This window comes from Eleutherodactylus coqui, chromosome 6, assembly GCF_035609145.1.
Source record: "Eleutherodactylus coqui strain aEleCoq1 chromosome 6, aEleCoq1.hap1, whole genome shotgun sequence".
Classification (NCBI taxonomy): domain Eukaryota; kingdom Metazoa; phylum Chordata; class Amphibia; order Anura; family Eleutherodactylidae; genus Eleutherodactylus; species Eleutherodactylus coqui.
In genome coordinates, this window is record NC_089842.1 from 244785783 (window position 1) to 244809357 (window position 23575).

The 23575-nt window shown below is 48.8% G+C and overlaps 1 protein-coding gene across 2 annotated transcripts in view; it reads left to right on the forward strand.

Annotated features, from left to right (window-relative positions):
- Nucleotides 1–2689: 2689 nt before the first annotated feature.
- LOC136633467 (jeltraxin-like) overlaps nucleotides 2690–23575 on the forward strand; it is a 42035-nt gene continuing 21149 nt past the window's right edge. The window contains exon 1 of one of the 2 annotated variants that reach the window (XM_066609229.1): nucleotides 2690–2853. The gene's annotated coding sequence lies outside the window, so the exon portion shown is untranslated. Of the gene's footprint in view, nucleotides 2854–5477; nucleotides 5491–23575 lie in introns of those variants that run through there. The other variant, XM_066609228.1, reaches the window with a different exon arrangement.

The following is a 23575-nucleotide window of genomic DNA, read 5'->3' on the forward strand; positions in this document are numbered from 1 at the left end:
CTCGCCTGCCCTATCCGTTGCCGTGTCGTTCCCATCACTTTCTTGAATTGCCCAGATTTTCATAAATGGAAACCTTAGCGAGCATCGGCGATATACAAAAATGCTCGGGTCGCCCATTGACTTCAATAGGGTTCGTTATTCGAAACGAACCCTCGAGCATCGCGAAATTTTCGTCCCGAGTAACGAGCACCCGAGCATTTTGGTGCTCGCTCATCTCTAGTCGCTATACATGTTCATCGACATATGTCATCTACCTACTCACCTGCCCGTGTGGCCTGTAATACGTAGGCCAACAACACAGGAGGTGAGGAGTAGAATTTCAAGCCACAAGAGTGCTGTTACGATCGTGTGGGCAACCTAAGCACGGGAGCCCACACGATCGTACCCCAAAATGGGCGAGAATGGATGGGATGGACGCACACAGGTATCACCAGGGTCACACGGGATTCACACAGGTTTCAAGGAGGAATGAGAGTGGCCCTACCTAAGCGAGGACATTGCCCCAATTAGGGCAGCTCAGCGGTCTTTGGATCTGGGCCCAAGCTGATCCTAGGAACCACACCACAGAACAGGACACATACACATGCTACATGACAGAGACAGAACCATTCACACAGAAAGCTGCAACATGACAGGACACAGATAGCAGGTCACGCGGCAAACAGACACAAAGCTGACAGAATTTAAATGTACAAACGGACATGAACGAGCAAGACACAGATCACTCAGCAAAGCTTGCAACAGGACAGAACAGAGCACTGGACACACAGCCAGCTGCATCAGGAACAGGACAGAGTACAGGGCACACAGCCAGACAGACTCCACTCAGAGATCACATGCACACAGATGAAACTCACAGCAAGTCTATGTGTCCTCATACCAGGGGGAATAGACAGTCAACTACACAAGCTCACATAGGGAACTGTGTCAAGTTACACCAACTGACACACAGAACAGACAGTCAACTACACAAGCTGACATAGGGAACAGTGTCCAGTTACACCAACTGACACCCAGAATAAGACATAAGACCTTTGGAGGCTGCACCTGTACAGGGGGAAGGAAAAGGGGGCTGCATGTACTGCAGACTAGGACTACAGATGTCCAAACAATCTTGGGGAAGCAGAGAGACAATAGACCTACTTGCAAACACAGATCAGAGTGGGAACAAGCTGAACATGACTGATAACAAGTTACAGGACACAGAACCAACATGACTACTCACCCTGAACACCAGCCAGAGACTGACCAGGAGCGGGGTTTATATGTGAGCACAGATCCAGGAGATTGGCTAGCAGGAAGTACCACACCCAGCCAGCTCAATTAACCCTCAACCACCTGACTGTGCTGCTAGGAGTACATAGTACAACAAATCCCAGCAGCACACGTAACAAGTGCGATTCGCACCAAAAAAATTTGATTTGCCAGTACCACGTCATTTCTATGACAGCGGGCACTCGGTATGTCAACTGAAATTCCGTATCATTGATGCTGTACCCGAAACATCTAGGGGAGGTGATATTAAAAAAAGAACTATATTGGATTTTTACCCTTGATACTATGACCCCAAAGGGTTTGAATCATGACTATGACCCCCATATGTTCCTGTGATTATTCCGTGTCTGCCATCTTTATGGATTATGTATTTGTACTTTTATGTCTTCACAGTCCATTTATGATGGCGTCATGGCACCAATGAATCTACGCTATATTGGACTATTGTGCGAGTGCAGATTTTGGTATATCATTGTATACAATTAGACGATTGTGACCATTGGTGGTAGTTTTGTGGAAGTTGCAGCCTGATTTGTACATTGATGAACGTATGATGAGCAGTACTGACATTCATGTATATTATGAATGTCCACATTGGCCTCTTCACATGATTATATATGCATGATATGCTATACCTGAATTCTTTTGGTCCAATTGCTTTACAATGTCTCATAATGCCCTTTAGGCATCCATTTTTCCTTAATATTAATATTTAAAAGTTAAAACATAGATTATGGGGTTTCCCATATGAAGGCCACACCCCTAGGGGAGGAGCCCACATATGTGGTTACGATTTAGCAATTCTTGAATATATTTTTTTGGGTAGACATGTCGTGCTTTCTGCTTTGTGCTCTCATGCAGCAACGCTTCATATGTTTTGTTATGCTCATTTTAGATGCTTTTTACATGTCACATAGTGGGACCGGGACGTGCAGCTATGACGCGCCCGATGACGCGGCACGTTCTAGACACGTGATTACGCTCCACTGACGTGACGTAATTCCGTCATGATGATCACCAGAGGATGCCTGCATCTCCTGTCTATTAGTAGTTATATACAGCAGGTTTCCAAGACAACATGCGCCCGATGACGTGGCGCGGTTTAGACATGTGACCACGCTACTTAGACGTGACGTATTGACGTCGCAGTGAACGTGAGGAGACTCATATAGTTTCTAGCCAGTAGCAGCTTTGCATAACAGGTCTCCATGACAACAAAGCCATATGAGGAAGTAGAAGGCTGCTACCACAATGCTCCACCATGGTTACAACCTCGCAACATGTGCGTGCCATGATGACATCAATGAATGCAGGTGAATTGTATCATGTGACCTACTGTGATTGGTTAATGTGATACTAGACACACTATATATCTGTATGTTGTTCACTTGTCCATACTTGACAAAGACTCTCGTAGTCGAAACGTCGTGTTTTTCTGTCTGAGGAGGAAATAAAGAAACTTCATGGTTTTGCACCTTGATCTGCTGCCTTCACTACTTCATCAACATTTATACCAAGGAACGGTTTGGTTTGGATCCCAAGCCTGGTGGGCGTGCAGGATACCTGTTCAACCTTATGGTATTTACATTGTGCTGCTGACAACTCTTTGCTTTTGGATATACTGTTACTACAGGAATGTTACTGGGGTCTGCCTATACCTTCGCTACAGAAATGTTCTGGGGTCCGCCTATACCTTTGCTACTGAAATGTTACAGGGGTCCGCCTATACTTTTACTACAGGAATGTTACTGGGGTCTGCCTATATCCTTGCTACAGAAATGTTACTGGGGTCTGCCTATACTTCTGCTGCAGAAATGTTACAGGGGTTCGCCTATACTCTTGCTACAGAAATGTTACTGGGGTCTCCCTATACTTTTGCTACAGAAATGTTACAGGGGTCTGCCTATACCTTTGCTACAGAAATGTTTCTGGGGTCTCCCTATACCTTTGCTACTGAAATGTTACTGGGGTCCACCTATACTCTTGCTACAGGAATGTTACTGGGGTCTGCCTATATCCTTGCTACAGGAATGTTACTGGGGTCTGCCTATATCCTTGCTACAGAAATGTTACTGGGGTCTGCCTATATCCTTGCTACAGAAATGTTACTGGGATCTGCCTATATCCTTGCTACAGTAATGTTACTGGGATCTGCCTATATCCTTGCTACAGTAATGTTACTGGGGTCTGCCTATACTTTTACTACAGAAATGTTACTGGGGTCTCCCTATACTTTTACTACAGAAATGTTACTGGGGTTTGCGTAAACCTTTGCTACAGTAATGTTACAGGGGTCTGCCTATGCTGTGGGTGCAGAAAGACTTCCCATTGCAGTGTTTTACCTATCTGGCACAAATATACTGATTGACTAGGGCAGAAATGTGGGCTGAGGCCAAGGTCCTTGGTGGGGTAAAACTCTCCCATGTTTGGGCACTCTTGATTTCTTCCTGTGTAATACGATCTTTGTGCACTGACAGCATAGGCGAGCCCAAGGAACTCAAAAACTTCCCCTTGCGGTGTTGAGCTATCTGTGTGGGGACACATGGATTTCCCATTGCTTTGTAACTCAGGGCACCTTGGGTCACACAAGGTGGAGGCTGCGACCGAGCCTGACCCAGGGCCCGCTCACATACTTCTCACACAGACTATAGCAGGTCCTGGTCATGGTTTCTTGGCCTTGTAATGCCACCTCCTCCTCCTGCTTGGGGTCAGGGGATCAGCACTGGGCAACATGTATTTTCTCTCGTGTTACCACAGTTATCTGAGACACTGGTTTGGGCCAAACAAAAGGAGCATTACTGCATTAATGCGACCTTCACAGCTGTACTAGCATCGGAGTCCACTTTATGCCCACGATTGCTGAGGGTGTGTGCAGAGGCCTATGTCCTTGGGGAAATGCAAATGCACCAGTTTTGGCCCGTGGAACTTCTTCCTGGTTAATCCAGTCTTTGGAGCAGTGAAAGCAACCGTAACTGATTTAATGAGATGTTCACAGCTGTACTAGCATCGGAGTCCGCTTTATGCCCACGATTGCTGAGGGTGTGTGCAGAGGCCGAGGTCCTGGGCGGAGTGAAAGTCTGCCATGTTTCGGCACTGTAATTGCTTCATGCTTAATACTTTCCTTGGGTTTCATGGGCTCGCCTTTGCTGTAAGTGCACAAAGATTTCCCATTGCGGTGTTTTAGCTATCTGGCACAAATACACTGAATGACTTGGGTAGGGCACAGACGGCTTTCCTAGCGTGTCGTTCAGCTATCTGACACCTACACAGAATGAATTGTGTGGGGACACATGGATTTCCCATTGCTATGTAACTCACAGCACCTTGGGTCACACAAGGTGGAGGCTGGTACGTCAATCTATCATCAGTTCTCAACAGCATTGTAGGCTATCGCCCACACTTTCAAAGAGGGTCACTGCCTGGCCCTGCCAACCCTCTGCAGTGTGTGCCTCCAGTTCCTTCTCATCCATTACGCACTTATAAATAGACATGAGGGTGGTGTGGCTATGCAGCCAGCGTGTGGCATGAGGGCAGCTGAAGGCTGTGCAGGGACACTTTTGTGTGCGCTGTGGACGCAGGATCGTGCGGGGGGGGGGGGGGGGATTGGACAGCAATGCCAGCATGCTGCCCCTGCCCTTCCCTATCCGTTTCTGTGGTGTTTCCATGACTTTCTGATGGTTTCTGGTGTTTGAGAAGTCATCACCTATGCAGAGCATCGGTCCCATACAAAAATACTCAAGTCGCCCATTGACTTTAATGGGGTTCATTACTCGAAACGAGCTCTCGAGCATCACGGAAAGTTCGACTTGAGTACCGAGCACCCGAGTATTTTGGTGCCCACTCATCTCTAGTGATAAGCCAAGGGAGGAGGTAAGTGTTAAAAGCCGGGAGGCAGATGAGGAGCTGAGGTCGTTAGCAGTACCTGTATGTATTTATTGCAACATTTGCCGCAACTAAGCTCCGTTGCCCTGAGAGACTACTCAGTGTGTCCCACAGTTCCAAGTTTGAAAAGTTATTGCAGTGTTTAAGATATGTTCTTCAAGAGACTACTTGAAGTTTGCTACCAGTTTTGTTGTTTGTTGTTAATGCCCGCATTTCTTCTACCCTCTTTCCAGAGACGCTTGTATTAGTGCGCTGCACCACCACATTGTAGAGTTACTTTGTTTTATAATGGACTCTTGCACATCCTAGCAGCTGCCATGCCATCAACAGAAGGTTTGCCAAGAATCAAGCTGTTGTTGTTGTATGTTTTCTTCCAGAATATACATGCCAAACTTTGCACAGGACTAAAAGTAAAGTTGTGCCATGTTTGTTGTCTAACCTAAAACTCCCTTCCTTATAGGTTGCCTGCCATACAGTACATTTCTCTAATGTTATTATTGCATTAAATGTTACGCATTTTTCTGTGTACCTTTGGGGAAAAGAGCTATGTAGGTGCCCCATAGCAAGCTGGGAACTAGGATTCCGTCCTAACCTAACCAAAACTCAAAATTTATGTACTGTCACATATACCTGGTAGGCACAGCTTTCTGCCCCTCGCAGCTCAGTACAGCCAAGGGCGGCTGTGTTTTTAAATAGGGGACAGCTGTAGTGGCCCAGCAGGTACTACAGAACACTAGCAGCACACTTGTCCTGTCTCACCTGTCTGTATGCAGTCCCTGGATACAGAAGTTGCCGCCTGTGGGAGAGACCCTATGTGTCCCCTTCTGCTCTAAGCTAGAGCTCATTACTGACGTCAGCTGGCCTTTCATTGGCTGACAGGTTTAATCTCACTGGTGCAGAGGCCCAAGGGTGGGGAACAAACATACAAGCCCCTATGAAAGTGGGCGGGTAAAGAAAGAAGATAAAACGAAGTGATGCAGAGCTGTTAGAAGATTCAGCCAGGAGTGCAAGGAGAAGGTTGAAGTCCCATAGTCGGCGAGGAGCAGTATTCAGCGAGTTATCCCTAGCCAAGGTAGAGTGTGGTGCACAACCTGCTCCCTTGCTATTTACAGCAGAGTTCCAGAAGACCCTTTCCAAGGTGCATCTTCATCAAACACTGAGTTACAGCTACCCGGTGAAATCAAAACCAGGATCAGCATATAGCCACTAGTCTCTCTGCTTCACAAATACACCTTCAGTTAAAGCAACTTAAACCTGTTCATCTAACTTCACTAGTGGGGAGAATTGTCTAGCAAATCAGCCATCAGCTAAATAATAGAAAGAGCGTTGAAAACCAGCGAAACATCAAATCATTCCTACTGTATCTTGCCTGTCTTATATTGCATCCTTGCTCATCTAAGATAATGCCCTCCACAGAATGTTTGTAAAGTTAACCTGTTGCTTACCAATAGCAAAGTTAGTAAAACTGCTCACTCAGTTTACTAACAAATTTCATTGGAATATTGTTTAACGAGAAATATTTTAATTAGATGCACTAAGATATAAAAAAAAAGCCCGTGGAAGCTTATAAAAAGTTTCACCAGTGTCTACAAAAGTAGGCCAGTGGGACGACACGCAAAGGGACCTCCACGTTGGTTTTTCCTGAGTATTTTGTATATTCAAAATAGCTGAAACCTTTATGTTATAACAATGTTATCTCATGGTTGTTTAGGCTACTTGTTTAGGTGTTAATATCTAATGTTTCTGGAGGTCTGCGATGCTTTGGTAGTTAACACTTGGCATATGTGCAGGATTTCAGAAGTGTTAGTGCTGATCTCTGAGCCTATGGAGATGTTAATCAACCAGGACTGGGTGCAGATAGAGCAGTGACTCCGTGTCTTGTAAGAAACTTTCACAGATAAAAATTGCGTCAGGTCCTTGAGTATTAAAATTGAGGACACACCTACAATAAGTACATTTTTGCTGTCTGACCAAGTTATATGGTTTGAAATCTCTACCACTGGCGTAACTATAGAGGATGCAGGGGATGCGGTTGCACCCGGGCCCAGGAGCCTTAGGGGGCCCATAAGGCTTCTCTTCTCCATAGAGGGAGCCCAGTACTAGGAATAAAGCATTATAGATGGGGGCCTGTTACAGGTCTTGCATTGGGGCCCAGGAGCTTCAAATTATTCCTCTGCGTTAAGGGGTTAAAAGAAGTTGGGCGGCCCCAGGATAAACTTTTGCACCCTGGCCCTTGAGCCTTTAGCTACAACCCCGGATCTCTACGACATAATTTGGAAGAATAATAATAGATTTCTGTAGATGCAAATCCAACAATTGTGATAGGTTACTGGTGCGCAGATTATAGGTTGTCCTGGTGGGTTAGATAATTATGTAGGGTTTTCTATAGATTACAGAGCAATTGATTTTTGTTTAGTGAGTGACCCAAATCCGCCATTGTCAGTATGTCCTGACCACAGTCGTCCTCCAAAACCGTCACATCTCTCCTACTACAACTCACAAGTGGGAGTTCCTGCACCACAGAATCACTTTCTCTAAACTTCTACAAATCAGTTCCATCTTCATTCAAATTCACTCCATCTTCTCTGCAGAAACTCTGTGACACATTCTCCAACCCGCGGGGTCTCACCGCCACACCTCCTTACCCCGGCAGAGACACTTTCATCCGAGCCTTGTTGACTTGTGCAACCCACCAAGCCCATTGAGCAACAATATCTGGGCAAACAACAAATGTCTGTGTACAGGAGACTCACAGTCTCAACAAATGAAGCTTAATGTCCCCTCTTGGGTCCTGACATACAGAAACCTAAAACATGACCTCCAGCATGTATGACAAGCACATCTGGAGGCTGATCCAACCATGCATGGAATTGAAATTCTGGTAGGATCTGGCTCCACTGCATGTGACTGACGCTAGACAGAGAATCTATCGGGGCCATTGCTGCCCCAAAGTCCCTGAAGATGCTGGTCTGCCTAGTGAAGCATGTCAGTGAGGGGTTAAATTCTGTTTTTATTATGCTAGTTAGAGCAGTGCAGTGATAATTCTCTGGCCGGGTAACAATACCCCAGATTTACAAAGAAGAGAGCAGTTGGACTGAATAGAATTTCCGTTGGATGAAACTTTTGTACTGTTTGTGATGCTCATCGCCAAGTCGCCACCTGCTGGTTTTATCCTTTATTTCTGTTTTCACATTTTACTTTTACTATAAAACTTTTAATTGATCAATGTGGCATTAAGGATCATTTTTCCTGCTTTAGGGCAATTTTGACATGAGAAATGGTTCTATCCAGCACATTCACCTGGGTTCATTCATCCCAGCGTGAGAGTGGCCGGATGGTACGCTCGGGGATCCCCTGGGTCTCATGGTGGGTGCCGACCTGACAGGTAACAACTGGGTCTGGCTCAAAGATTGGGCGCGCCGGACCAAGCTCCCTAAGGGTAATTTCATACAGTGAGCGCGATATCGGGGTGTGAAGCTAAGCTCAATATCGCGCTCAAAAATGTGCAGTTTTCCCATAAATGAAAGGCGTTTTTGTGTCAGAGCCTATCAAGCCATCACTTCGGGGATGGCTTGATAGGCAGTCTGCTAAGGCAGCCCTGGGGCCTTTCAGAAGGCCCCCGGCAGACATGACACCCGCACGGCTCCCCCGATCTTACCGCGGGGAAGGGGGGGGGGGGGGACCCCCGAACATCATTCGGGGAATTTAAATGCTGCTGTCAGAATTGACAGCAGCAATTAAAGGGTTAATAGCCGCGATCGTCCGAACAGCCGATCACTGCTTTTACCCGCGGGTGTCAGCTGTAATAAACAGCTGACACCCGCGCTGTATGGAGGGAGATAGCAGCGCTATCAGGTTAAACAGGGCAGTTAAGAAGGGTTTCTATTACTGTAAGGGTAGTGACCCAGAACGAGGAGGTGTTTAAGCAACGGGGCAGAAACGAGATGATAGTCACAGTGGCTCTACTGCTCCTCCTGGCACATGGTAAAAATGGTAGTCTATTGGGCCGAGCTACACCAGTGGTAAAAATAATAAACTAAACAAACAATATGCAGCTGTTATGGCCTGCTACCCATGGGGTCAGGTAGGGTAAGATGTTACTTGTCGTGACGCCAGTCTATAAATGGGTTGGGACTAGAGATGAGCGAACCTACTTGTTTCGAGTAATTACTCGATCGAGCACCGGGATTTTTGAGTACTTCAGTACTCGGGTGAAAAGATTCGGGGGGCGCCAGGGGGCAGGGGGAGGCGCCCCCCGAATCTTTTCGCCCGAGTACGGAAGTACTCGAAAATCGCGGTGCTCGGGCGAAAAAGGGGCGTGGCCGAGTAGGTTCGCTCATCTCTAGTTGGGACCCATTCCAGACAAAATAATGAAGTATGAAAATTGGAGAAATAAACTATGAAGGGGGTAGTAGTCCTTGCACTCCTGTAGTGTAGTACCTCAGTGCAGATGGTGTAGGTGGCGGGAAGCACTCAAACAGTAGACTTTTGGATGGTGAAAACAATTCCAAACTTTATTAGGAGAGCTCTTTGTCCTTGTAGCACTTACACCATTCCCATAATGTTTGCACTATTAAGACTAGTATAGATTCAGTTAGCTGACTTGGACTGTAAAGGGTTAACTTGTTACTCGCTTGCTGGTTTAACACTGCTTGTTTGTTTCATTCTCGCTCTCTACTTTGCCTTCTGCTCACTCTCTACTATCACTCCAGAACAACTTGGCTTTGGGTACTCTCACTTAGATGTTCTAGCTCCCAACCGCACTGGCTATCCTGGATGCTCGCCTTGTTCCTCCTCCGGTCTCCTTCAGTCTCTTCTGAGCTGGCTAGACTGCCTAACCCCGCCCACTCTTTACCTTTTATACCTTTCTTCTCCACCAATCCTGAGATAAGGGAAATCTCTGTATACAATCCTAGTACTAGCTAGGGGTGACTGGCAGTTGTAAGAGCAGAGTAGGGTGCATTCTGCAAAGTCATGCAGTGTTAGGTGGTAGGAACACCAAAAGTTAACACTTTCTTGACCATTTAGTGATATACATATAAGTTCACACATTTACAAATATATATAAGCAGTGCTGTGGGACCCCAACTCTGGGGTACTACATAGAGGCTACAAAGGAAGCTATATTACTGTGGGGGCAAAAGAGGGGCTTGCATTACTGTGGGAGCTACTGTAGTGCGACTAAGGTTCAGGATGGCACAGCAGCTGACAGTCGGAGGCAGAGGCGACATATTTTTTCTCAAAAACAAATTTATTGAACACCAGTCAAAAAAAACATTTCGCCCCATAGGAGGGTTCTGTGTACTTTAGTGTTACGCAATAAATTTGGAGTAGGAACTCTTTCAAAATACAATATTCTGCTTATGTTTTGTGAATCAAAATCCAGTTCCTCTTTGTGCGGCGCCTCTTGCTGTCATGTTCGCCTCCTTCTGGTCTCTCCCCTGCAGCAGCATGACTATTAGCGTCTTTTGCAACTTCTCTTTCTTTCAACATAACCATTACATATATCATACTCAACCGTACACCCCCCCCCCCCCATCAAATGCCCCATAGGAGCCGCGTCCTTACCCACAGAACTCTATATCCAGAGGTCATCACACATTAAAGGTGGTTCAATCCCTGCATCACACAGTCCTTAAATCCATATTACTGCTCTATCACAGGTGCCTCATTGCACCATTACATATCCTGCATCCTAGACACCTCATATCTCATTACATTACAGCATAATAGATTACATAACATCACAAATATTACAAGTTACCCGTATCACGATACTACCACCTAGCAAGGCTGTCCGTTAACTCTTACCATGGTGCCATCACTACATTACACTAATCAGATCACTACTTACTTCCCACCCTGATCAGGGATTTCACATTACTCAGTCCTGGGGATAGCTGTACTCTCATGCATGGTCAACAACATTCTTCAACTTGCTTTGCTCTTTTTTTCGCCATCTCCATATCGCGGACCATCCAAAGAATACGTGGCATCGCTTCACTGCCACAACGGTGTCCAGTACTGAAGGCAAGGAATCTCCTTCTCCTTCCACACACTGCGGGACCCTTCACTCCAACGTTCCACCCTGTCTATCTGGCACTGTTTCTCCCTTTTCAGCCCCCAGGTCTTCAGGGCCTTTGGGTGGTTTCTCTCTCTGGCTTATGGACAGATGACTTCTGGTGCTGATGCTGTTGGACTGCTGCATCTGCATCTCCCTCTCTACTATTACGTTTGGAGCTGTAACACAGCTTCTTAACCTTGCATAGCTCCTGACTGTCTGCAAAAACTAGTCCTGGCCTTCTCCAAGAGACGGACCTTAGGCCTATCTTATCGCCTATCAGTGTGGCTGATCTTTACAGCGCTGACATCCTAGTTGCATCAGCTGCATCACTTTGGGGAAGAAACAGGGGGTTTGACACATCCACTTGGAGGCTTCAGAAATCTGGCGCCTTGTGCTGTCTCTGCATTGCCCCACTTCCTTGCCAGAGCAGCGGCAGGGAGCGGGCTACTTGTTCCAGTGCTCCAGCACCTGTCAGTGGCGCTGGTCAGCAGTTTACACATCCCGGTTCATAGCACTGGACCAGCAGTGGGGCCTCTCACCAGCGCTGCCTAGCACAGTCCACTGTTCTGCTCCTATCCACCTCCCAACCGAACCCTTATATTATTGTGGGGGTTACAGCGGGGCTTATATTACTGTGGGGGCTACAGAGGGGCTTATATTACTGCGGGGGCTACAGAGGGGCTTATATTACTGTGGGGGCTACAGAGGGGCTTATATTACTGTGGGGGCTACAGAGGGGCTTATATTACTGTGGGGGCTACAGAGGGGCTTATATTACTGTGGGGGCTACAGAGGGGCTTATATTACTGTGGGGGTTACAGAGGGGCTTATATTACTGTGGGGGCTACAGAGGGGTTTATATTACTGAGGGGGGCTACAGAGGAGCTTATATTACTGTGGGGGTTACAGAGGGGCTTATATTTCTGTGGGGGCTACAGCGGGGCTTATATTACTGTGGGGGCTACAGAGGGGCTTATATTACTGTGGGGGCTACAGAGGGGCTTATATTACTGTGGGGGTTACAGAGGGGCTTATATTACTGTGGGGGCTACAGAGGGGCTTATAATGCTGTGGGGGCTACAGAGGGGCTTATATTACTGTGGGGGCTACAGAGGGGCTTATATTACTGTGGGGGTTACAGAGAAGCTTATATTACTGTGGGGGCTACAAAGGAGCTTATATTACTGTAGGGGGCTACAGAGGGGCTTATATTACTGTGGGGGCTACAGCGGGGCTTATATTACTGTGGGGGCTACAGAGGGGCTTATATTACTGTGGGGGCTACAGAGGGGCTTATATTACTGTGGGGGTTACAGAGGGGCTTATATTACTGTGGGGGCTACAGAGGGGCTTATATTACTGTGGGGGTTACAGAGGGGCTTATATTACTGCAGGGGTTACAGAGGGGCTTATATTACTGTGGGGGCTACAGAGGGGCTTATATTACTGTGGGGGCTACAGAGGGGCTTATATTACTGTGGGGGCTACAGAGGGGCTTATATTACTGTGGGGGCTACAGAGGAGCTTATATTACTGTGGGGGCTACAGAGGGGCTTATATTACTATGGGGGCTACAGAGGGGCTTATATTACTGTAGGGGGCTACAGAGGGGCTTATATTACTGTGGGGGCTACAGAGGGGCTTATATTACTCTGGGGGCTACAGAGGGGCTTATATTACTGTGGGGGCTACAGAGGAGCTTATATTACTGTGGGGGCTACAGAGGAGCTTATATTACTGTGGGGGCTACAGAGGAGCTTATATTACTGTGGGGGGCTACAGAGGGGCTTATATTACTGTGGGGCTACAGAGGAGCTTATATTACTGTGGGGCTACAGAGGGGCTTATATTACTGTAGGGGGTTACAGAGGGGCTTATATTACTGTGGGGGTTACAGAGGGGCTTATATTACTGTGGGGGCTACAGAGGGGCTTATATTACTGTGGGGGGTTACAGAGGGGCTGATATTACTGTGGGGGCTACAGAGGGGCTTATATTACTGTGGGGGCTACAGAGGGGCTTATATTACTGTGGGGGCTACAGAGGGGCTTATATTACTGTGGGGGCTACAGAGGAGCTTATATTACTGAGGGGGCTACAGAGGGGCTTATATTACTGTGGGGGTTACAGAGGGGCTTATATTACTGTGGGGGCTACAGAGGGGCTTATATTACTGTGGGGGGTACAGAGGGGCTTATATTACTGTGGGGGCTACAGAGGGGCTTATATTACTGTGGGGGTTACAGAGGGGCTTATATTACTGTGGGGGCTACAGAGGGGCTTATATTACTGTGGGGGCTACAGAGGAGCTTATATTACTGAGGGGGCTACAGAGGGGCTTATATTACTGTGGGGCTACAGAGGGGCTTATATTAATGTGGGGGGTACAGAGGGGCTTATATTACTGTGGGGGCTACAGAGGGGCTTATATTACTGTGGGGGCTACAGAGGGGCTTATATTACTGTGGGGGCTACAGAGGGGCTTATATTACTGTGGGGGCTACAGAGGAGCTTATATTACTGAGGGGGCTACAGAGGGGCTTATATTACTGCGGGGGCTACAGAGGGGCTTATATTACTGTGGGGGGTACAGAGGGGCTTATATTACTGTGGGGGCTACAGAGGAGCTTATATTACTGTGGGACTACAGAGGGGCTTATATTACTGTGGGGGCTACAGAGGAGCTTATATTACTGTGGGGGCTACAGAGGAGTTTGTTACTGTCGGGGCTACAGAGGGGCTTATATTACTGTGGGGGCTACAGAGGAGCTTATATTACTGTGGGGGCTACAGAGGGGCTTATATTACTGTGGGGGCTACAGAGGGGCTTATATTACTGTGGGGCTACAGAGGGGCTTATATTACTGTGGGGGGTTACAGAGGGGCTGATATTACTGTGGGGGCTACAGAGGGGCTTATATTACTGTGGGGGCTACAGAGGGGCTTATATTACTGTGGGGGCTACAGAGGGGCTTATATTACTGCGGGGGCTACAGAGGGGCTTATATTACTGTGGGAGCTACAGAGGGGCTTATATTACAGTGGGGGCTACAGAGGGGCTTATATTACTGTGGGGCTACAGAGGGGCTTATATTACTGTGGGGGCTACAGAGGAGCTTATATTACTGTGGGGGTTACAGAGGGGCTTATATTGCTGTGGGGGCTACAGAGGGGCTTATATTACTGTGGGGGCTACAGAGGGGCTTATATTACTGTGGGGGCTACAGAGGGGCTTATATTACTGTGGGGGCTACAGAGGGGCTTATATTACTGTGGGGGCTACAGAGGGGCTTATATTACTGTGGGGGCTACAGAGGGGCTTATATTACTGTGGGGGGCTACAGAGGGGCTTATATTACTGTGGGGGCTACAGAGGGGCTGATATTACTGTGGGGGCTACAGAGGGGCTTATATTACTGTGGGGGTTACAGAGGGGCTTATATTACTGTGGGGGCTACAGAGGGGCTTATATTACTGTTGGGGCTACAGAGGGGCTTATATTACTGTTGGGGCTACAGAGGGGCTTATATTACTGTGGGGGGCTACAGAGGGGCTTATATTACTGTGGGGGCTACAGAGGGGCTTATATTACTGTGGGGGCTACAGAGGGGCTTATATTACTGTGGGGGCTACAGAGGGGCTTATATTACTGTGTGGCTACAGAGGGGCTTATATTACTGCGGGGGCTACAGAGGGGCTTATATTACTGTAGGGGGCTACAGAGGGGCTTATATTACTGTGTGGCTACAGAGGGACTTATATTACTGTGGGGGCTACAGAGGGGCTTATATTACTGTGGGGGCTACAGAGGGGCTTATATTACTGTGGGGGCTACAGAGGAGCTTATATAACTGTGGGGGCTACAGAGGAGTTTGTTACTGTGGGGGCTACAGAGGGGCTTATAGTACTGTGGGGGCTACAGAGGGGCTTATATTACTGTGGGGGCTACAGAGGGGCTTATATTACTGTGGGGCTACAGAGGGGCTTATATTACTGTGGGGGCTACAGAGGGGCTTATATTACTGTTGGGGATACAGAGGGGTTATATTACTGTGGGGGCTACAGAGAAGCTTATATTACTGTGGGGGCTACAGAGGAGTTTGTTGCTGTGGGGGCTACAGAGGGGCTTATAGTACTGTGGGGGGCTACAGAGGGGCTTATAGTACTGTGGGGGGCTACAGAGGGGCTTATATTACTGTGGGGGCTACAGAGGAGCTTATATTACTGTGGGGGCTACAGAGGAGCTTATATTACTGTGGGGGCTGCAGATCGGCTTATATTAGTGTGGGGGGCTTCAGAGGGGCTTATATTACTGTGGGAGCTACAGAGGGGCTTATATTACTGTGGGGGCTACAGAGGGGCTTATATTACTGTGGGGGCTACAGAGGGGCTTATATTACTGTGGGGGCTACAGAGGGGCTTATATTACTGTAGGGGGCTACAGAGGGGCTTATATTACTGTGGGGGCTACAGAGGGGCTTATATTACTGTGGGGGCTACAGAGGGGCTTATATTACTGTGGGGGCTACAGAGGAGCTTATATTACTGAGGGGGCTACAGAGGGGCTTATATTACTGTGGGGCTACAGAGGGGCTTATATTACTGTGGGGGCTACAGAGGGGCTTATATTACTGTGGGGGCTACAGAGGAGCTTATATTACTGTGGGGGCTACAGAGGGGCTTATATTACTGTGGGGGCTACAGAGGAGCTTATATTACTGTGGGGGCTACAGAGGGGCTGATATTACTGTGGGGGCTGCAGATCGGCTTATATTAGTGTGGGGGGCTACAGAGGGGCTTATATTACTGTGGGAGCTACAGAGGGGCTTATATTACTGTGGGGGGCTACAGAGGGGCTTATATTACTGTGGGGGCTACAGAGGGGCTTATATTACTGTGGGGGCTACAGAGGGGCTTATATTACTGTGGGGGCTACAGAGGGGCTTATATTACTGTGTGGCTACAGAGGGGCTTATATTACTGCGGGGGCTACAGAGGGGCTTATATTACTGTAGGGGGCTACAGAGGGGCTTATATTACTGTGTGGCTACAGAGGGACTTATATTACTGTGGGGGCTACAGAGGGGCTTATATTACTGTGGGGGCTACAGAGGGGCTTATATTACTGTGGGGGCTACAGAGGAGCTTATATAACTGTGGGGGCTACAGAGGAGTTTGTTACTGTGGGGGCTACAGAGGGGCTTATAGTACTGTGGGGGCTACAGAGGGGCTTATATTACTGTGGGGGCTACAGAGGGGCTTATATTACTGTGGGGCTACAGAGGGGCTTATATTACTGTGGGGGCTACAAAGGGGCCTATATTACTGTTGGGGATACAGAGGGGTTATATTACTGTGGGGGCTACAGAGAAGCTTATATTACTGTGGGGGCTACAGAGGAGTTTGTTGCTGTGGGGGCTACAGAGGGGCTTATAGTACTGTGGGGGGCTACAGAGGGGCTTATAGTACTGTGGGGGGCTACAGAGGGGCTTATATTACTGTGGGGGCTACAGAGGAGCTTATATTACTGTGGGGGCTACAGAGGGGCTTATATTACTGTGGGGGCTACAGAGGAGCTTATATTACTGTGGGGCTACAGAGGAGCTTATATTACTGTGGGGGCTACAGAGGGGCTTATATTACTGTGGGGGCTACAGAGGGGCTGATATTACTGTGGGGGCTGCAGATCGGCTTATATTAGTGTGGGGGGCTTCAGAGGGGCTTATATTACTGTGGGAGCTACAGAGGGGCTTATATTACTGTGGGGGCTACAGAGGGGCTTATATTACTGTGGGGGCTACAGAGGGGCTTATATTACTGTGGGGGCTACAGAGGGGCTTATATTACTGTAGGGGGCTACAGAGGGGCTTATATTACTGTGGGGGCTACAGAGGGGCTTATATTACTGTGGGGGCTACAGAGGGGCTTATATTACTGTGGGGGCTACAGAGGAGCTTATATTACTGAGGGGGCTACAGAGGGGCTTATATTACTGTGGGGCTACAGAGGGGCTTATATTACTGTGGGGGCTACAGAGGAGCTTATATTTCTGTGGGGGCTACAGAGGGGCTTATATTACTGTGGGGGCTACAGAGGAGCTTATATTACTGTGGGGCTACAGAGGAGCTTATATTACTGTGGGGGCTACAGAGGGGCTTATATTACTGTGGGGGCTACAGAGGAGCTTATATTACTGTGGGGGCTACAGAGGAGCTTATATTACTGTGGGGGCTACAGAGGGGCTGATATTACTGTGGGGGCTGCAGATCGGCTTATATTAGTGTGGGGGGCTACAGAGGGGCTTATATTACTGTGGGAGCTACAGAGGGGCTTATATTACTGTGGGGGCTACAGAGGGGCTTATATTACTGTGGGGGCTACAGAGGGGCTTATATTACTGTGGGGCTACAGAGGGGCTTATATTACTGTGGGGGCTACAGAGGGGCTTATATTACTGTGGGGGCTACAGAGGGGCTTATATTACTGTGGGGGCTACAGAGGAGCTTATATTACTGTGGGGGTTACAGAGGGGCTTATATTACTGTGAGGCTACAGAGGGGCTTATATTACTGTGGGGGCTACAGAGGAGTTTGTTGCTGTGGGGCCTACAGAGGGGCTTATAGTACTGTGGGGGGCTACAGAGGAGCTTATATTACTGTGGGGGCTACAGAGGGGCTTATAGTACTGTGGGGGGCTACAGAGGAGCTTATATTACTGTGGGGGCTACAGAGGGGCTTATATTACTGTGGGGGATACAGAGGGGCTTATATTACTGTGGGGGCTACAGAGGAGTTTGTTGCTGTGGGGGCTACAGAGGGGCTTATAGTACTGTGGGGGGCTACAGAGGGGCTTATATTACTGTGGGGGCTACAGAGGGGCTTATATTACTGTGGGGGCTACAGAGTGGCTTATATTACTGTGGGGGCTACAGAGGGGCTGATATTACTGCGGGGGCTACAGAGGGGCTTATATTACTGTGGGGGCTACAGAGGGGCTTATATTACTGTAGGGGCTACAGAGGGGCTTATATTACTGTGGGGGCTACAGAGGGGCTTATATTACTATGGGGGGCTACAGAGGGGCTTATATTACTGTGGGGGCTACAGAGGGGCTTATATTACTGTGGGGGCTACAGAGGGGCTTATATTACTGTGGGGGCTACAGAGGGGCTGATATTACTGCGGGGGCTACAGAGGGGCTGATATTACTGTGGGGGCTACAGAGGGGCTTATATTACTGTGGGGGCTACAGAGGGGCTGATATTACTGTGGGGGGCTACAGAGGGGCTTATATTACTGTGGGGGCTACAGAGGGGCTGATATTACTGTGGGGGCTACAGAGGGGCTGATATTACTGTGGGGGCTACAGAGGGGCTGATATTACTGTGGGGGCTACAGAGGGGCTGATATTACTGTGGGGGCTACAGAGGGGCTGATATTACTGTGGGGGCTGCAGATCGGCTTATATTAGTGTGGGGGGCTTCAGAGGGGCTTATATTACTGTGGGAGCTACAGAGGGGCTTATATTACTGTGGGGGCTACAGAGGGGCTTATATTACTGTGGGGGCTACAGAGGGGCTTATATTACTGTGGGGGCTACAGAGGGGCTTATATTACTGTAGGGGGCTACAGAGGGGCTTATATTACTGTGGGGGCTACAGAGGGGCTTATATTACTGTGGGGGCTACAGAGGGGCTTATATTACTGTGGGGGCTACAGAGGAGCTTATATTACTGAGGGGGCTACAGAGGGGCTTATATTACTGTGGGGCTACAGAGGGGCTTATATTACTGTGGGGGCTACAGAGGAGCTTATATTTCTGTGGGGGCTACAGAGGGGCTTATATTACTGTGGGGTTACAGAGGGGCTTATATTACTGTGGGGGCTACAGAGGAGCTTATATTACTGTGGGGCTACAGAGGAGCTTATATTACTGTGGGGGCTACAGAGGGGCTTATATTACTGTGGGGGCTACAGAGGAGCTTATATTACTGTGGGGGCTACAGAGGGGCTTATATTACTGTGGGGGCTACAGAGGAGCTTATATTACTGTGGGGGCTACAGAGGGGCTGATATTACTGTGGGGGCTGCAGATCGGCTTATATTAGTGTGGGGGGCTACAGAGGGGCTTATATTACTGTGGGAGCTACAGAGGGGCTTATATTACTGTGGGGGGCTACAGAGGGGCTTATATTACTGTGGGGGCTACAGAGGGGCTTATATTACTGTGGGGGCTACAGAGGGGCTTATATTACTGTGGGGGCTACAGAGGGGCTTATATTACTGTGTGGCTACAGAGGGGCTTATATTACTGCGGGGGCTACAGAGGGGCTTATATTACTGTAGGGGGCTACAGAGGGGCTTATATTACTGTGTGGCTACAGAGGGACTTATATTACTGTGGGGGCTACAGAGGGGCTTATATTACTGTGGGGGCTACAGAGGGGCTTATATTACTGTGGGGGCTACAGAGGAGCTTATATAACTGTGGGGGCTACAGAGGAGTTTGTTACTGTGGGGGCTACAGAGGGGCTTATAGTACTGTGGGGGCTACAGAGGGGCTTATATTACTGTGGGGGCTACAGAGGGGCTTATATTACTGTGGGGCTACAGAGGGGCTTATATTACTGTGGGGGCTACAAAGGGGCTTATATTACTGTTGGGGATACAGAGGGGTTATATTACTGTGGGGGCTACAGAGAAGCTTATATTACTGTGGGGGCTACAGAGGAGTTTGTTGCTGTGGGGGCTACAGAGGGGCTTATAGTACTGTGGGGGGCTACAGAGGGGCTTATAGTACTGTGGGGGGCTACAGAGGGGCTTATATTACTGTGGGGGCTACAGAGGAGCTTATATTACTGTGGGGGCTACAGAGGGGCTTATATTACTGTGGGGGCTACAGAGGAGCTTATATTACTGTGGGGCTACAGAGGAGCTTATATTACTGTGGGGGCTACAGAGGGGCTTATATTACTGTGGGGGCTACAGAGGGGCTGATATTACTGTGGGGGCTGCAGATCGGCTTATATTAGTGTGGGGGGCTTCAGAGGGGCTTATATTACTGTGGGAGCTACAGAGGGGCTTATATTACTGTGGGGGCTACAGAGGGGCTTATATTACTGTGGGGGCTACAGAGGGGCTTATATTACTGTGGGGGCTACAGAGGGGCTTATATTACTGTAGGGGGCTACAGAGGGGCTTATATTACTGTGGGGGCTACAGAGGGGCTTATATTACTGTGGGGGCTACAGAGGGGCTTATATTACTGTGGGGGCTACAGAGGAGCTTATATTACTGAGGGGGCTACAGAGGGGCTTATATTACTGTGGGGCTACAGAGGGGCTTATATTACTGTGGGGGCTACAGAGGAGCTTATATTTCTGTGGGGGCTACAGAGGGGCTTATATTACTGTGGGGGCTACAGAGGGGCTTATAGTACTGTGGGGGGCTACAGAGGGGCTTATAGTACTGTGGGGGGCTACAGAGGGGCTTATAGTACTGTGGGGGGCTACAGAGGGGCTTATATTACTGTGGGGGCTACAGAGGAGCTTATATTACTGTGGGGGCTACAGAGGGGCTTATATTACTGTGGGGGCTACAGAGGGGCTTATATTACTGTGGGGGCTACAGAGGAGCTTATATTACTGTGGGGGTTACAGAGGGGCTTATATTACTGTGGGGGCTACAGAGGAGCTTATATTACTGTGGGGCTACAGAGGAGCTTATATTACTGTGGGGGCTACAGAGGGGCTTATATTACTGTGGGGGCTACAGAGGGGCTGATATTACTGTGGGGGCTGCAGATCGGCTTATATTAGTGTGGGGGGCTTCAGAGGGGCTTATATTACTGTGGGAGCTACAGAGGGGCTTATATTACTGTGGGGGCTACAGAGGGGCTTATATTACTGTGGGGGCTACAGAGGGGCTTATATTACTGTGGGGGCTACAGAGGGGCTTATATTACTGTAGGGGGCTACAGAGGGGCTTATATTACTGTGGGGGCTACAGAGGGGCTTATATTACTGTGGGGGCTACAGAGGGGCTTATATTACTGTGGGGGCTACAGAGGAGCTTATATTACTGAGGGGGCTACAGAGGGGCTTATATTACTGTGGGGCTACAGAGGGGCTTATATTACTGTGGGGGCTACAGAGGAGCTTATATTTCTGTGGGGGCTACAGAGGGGCTTATATTACTGTGGGGGCTACAGAGGAGCTTATATTACTGTGGGGCTACAGAGGAGCTTATATTACTGTGGGGGCTACAGAGGGGCTTATATTACTGTGGGGGCTACAGAGGAGCTTATATTACTGTGGGGGCTACAGAGGGGCTTATATTACTGTGGGGGCTACAGAGGAGCTTATATTACTGTGGGGGCTACAGAGGGGCTGATATTACTGTGGGGGCTGCAGATCGGCTTATATTAGTGTGGGGGGCTACAGAGGGGCTTATATTACTGTGGGAGCTACAGAGGGGCTTATATTACTGTGGGGGCTACAGAGGGGCTTATATTACTGTGGGGGCTACAGAGGGGCTTATATTACTGTGGGGGCTACAGAGGAGCTTATATTACTGTGGGGGTTACAGAGGGGCTTATATTACTGTGAGGCTACAGAGGGGCTTATATTACTGTGGGGGCTACAGAGGAGTTTGTTGCTGTGGGGGCTACAGAGGGGCTTATAGTACTGTGGGGGGCTACAGAGGAGCTTATATTACTGTGGGGGCTACAGAGGGGCTTATAGTACTGTGGGGGGCTACAGAGGAGCTTATATTACTGTGGGGGCTACAGAGGGGCTTATATTACTGTGGGGGATACAGAGGGGCTTATATTACTGTGGGGGCTACAGAGGAGTTTGTTGCTGTGGGGGCTACAGAGGGGCTTATAGTACTGTGGGGGGCTACAGAGGGGCTTATATTACTGTGGGGGCTACAGAGGGGCTTATATTACTGTGGGGGCTACAGAGTGGCTTATATTACTGTGGGGGCTACAGAGGGGCTGATATTACTGCGGGGGCTACAGAGGGGCTTATATTACTGTGGGGGCTACAGAGGGGCTTATATTACTGTGGGGGCTACAGAGGGGCTTATATTACTGTGGGGGCTACAGAGGGGCTTATATTACTATGGGGGGCTACAGAGGGGCTTATATTACTGTGGGGGCTACAGAGGGGCTTATATTACTGTGGGGGCTACAGAGGGGCTTATATTACTGTGGGGGCTACAGAGGGGCTGATATTACTGCGGGGGCTACAGAGGGGCTGATATTACTGTGGGGGCTACAGAGGGGCTTATATTACTGTGGGGGCTACAGAGGGGCTTATATTACTGTGGGGGCTACAGAGGGGCTGATATTACTGTGGGGGGCTACAGAGGGGCTTATATTACTGTGGGGGCTACAGAGGGGCTGATATTACTGTGGGGGCTACAGAGGGGCTGATATTACTGTGGGGGCTACAGAGGGGCTGATATTACTGTGGGGGCTACAGAGGGGCTGATATTACTGTGGGGGCTACAGAGGGGCTGATATTACTGTGGGGGCTACAGAGGGGCTGATATTACTGTGGGGGCTGCAGATCGGCTTATATTAGTGTGGGGGACTACAGAGGGGCTTATATAACTGTGGGGGTTACAGAGGAGCGTATATTACTGTGGGGGCTACAGAGGGGCTTATATTACTGTGGGGGCTACAGAGGGGCTTATATTACTGTGGGGGCTACAGAGGGGCTGATATTACTGTGGGGGCTACAGAGGGGCTGATATTACTGCGGGGGCTACAGAGGGGCTGATATTACTGCGGGGGCTACAGAGGGGCTTATATTACTGCGGGGGCTACAGAGGGGCTTATATTACTGTGGGGGCTACAGAGGGGCTTATATTACTGTGGGGGCTACAGAGGGGCTTATATTACTGTGGGGGGCTACAGAGGGGCTTATATTACTGTGGGGGCTACAGAGGGGCTTATATTACTGTGGGGGCTACAGAGCGGCTTATATTACTGTGGGGGCTACAGAGGGGCTTATATTACTATGGGGGCTACAGAGGGGCTTATATTACTGTAGGGGTTACAGAGGGGCTGATATTACTGCGGGGGCTACAGAGGGGCTTATATTACTGTGGGGGCTACAGAGGGGCTTATATTACTGTGGGGGCTACAGAGGGGCTTATATTACTGTGGGGGCTACAGAGGGGCTTATATTACTGTGTGGCTACAGAGGGGCTGATATTTCTATGGGATATATATCTTGCGGCGGGTGGTACACCTAAGGTTCAGGATGGCGCCGCACCTGACAGTCAGAGGCCGCATATTTTTTTCAAGGATAACCTTACTGAACTTTGGTTAATAAACATATTTCGC